The 483-nt window shown below is 65.0% G+C and overlaps 1 protein-coding gene across 1 annotated transcript in view; it reads right to left on the bottom strand.

Moving 5' to 3' along the window:
* Nucleotides 1–483, bottom strand: part of LOC104617252 (PDZ and LIM domain protein 7-like) — a gene marked incomplete at its 3' end in the record, with an annotated part of 5,167 nt that overhangs the window by 2,369 nt on the left and 2,315 nt on the right. The gene's annotated exons all lie outside the window — the stretch shown is intronic.

Genomic DNA, 483 nt, shown 5'->3' with positions numbered 1-483 from the left:
CCTGGACCAAGTATTTCCTCAAGTCCTGTTCGACATGAACATAAAAGGAGCGAGCCAGATTCCCAGCACCGTCAGAGGGCTGAAAAATCCCTGCTGCCGAGCCCCAGCCCCTCCTTGCCTGTGTGCAGGGCCCGGCTCGCCCCAGAGCCGTGCTCCCCTTCCCCGTGCCAGCACTGGCCCTCCACATGAGACCAAACCCCACACCCAGGCTGGATGTGGCCCCACTCCACCTGCATCTTGCTGCTGTCCCCAGCGAGACGTGGGTACCCCCTCCAGTGCCCGCTCCTCCTGCCGAGCACAGGAGGGTGCCAGCTGGCTACTGGCCACACTGCTGCAGGCCCTAGCTTGCTGCCCTGGAGAGCTGGGGAGGGTGTGGGGCAGCTGCATGTGTTTGGAGGCAAAAGTAGGAGCTGCGAGAGGTTTTCACACGGCTGCCCGGGAAGGGGAGAGCACCACAGGCCGCGGCACGCAGCCGCACCCCGC

The sequence above is a fragment of the Phaethon lepturus genome, unplaced genomic scaffold (assembly GCF_000687285.1).
Source record: "Phaethon lepturus isolate BGI_N335 unplaced genomic scaffold, ASM68728v1 scaffold34502, whole genome shotgun sequence".
NCBI classification, from domain to species: Eukaryota; Metazoa; Chordata; class Aves; order Phaethontiformes; family Phaethontidae; genus Phaethon; species Phaethon lepturus.
Note: the sequence above shows the minus strand (reverse complement) of the source record. Positions and strands in the feature narration are given on the sequence as shown.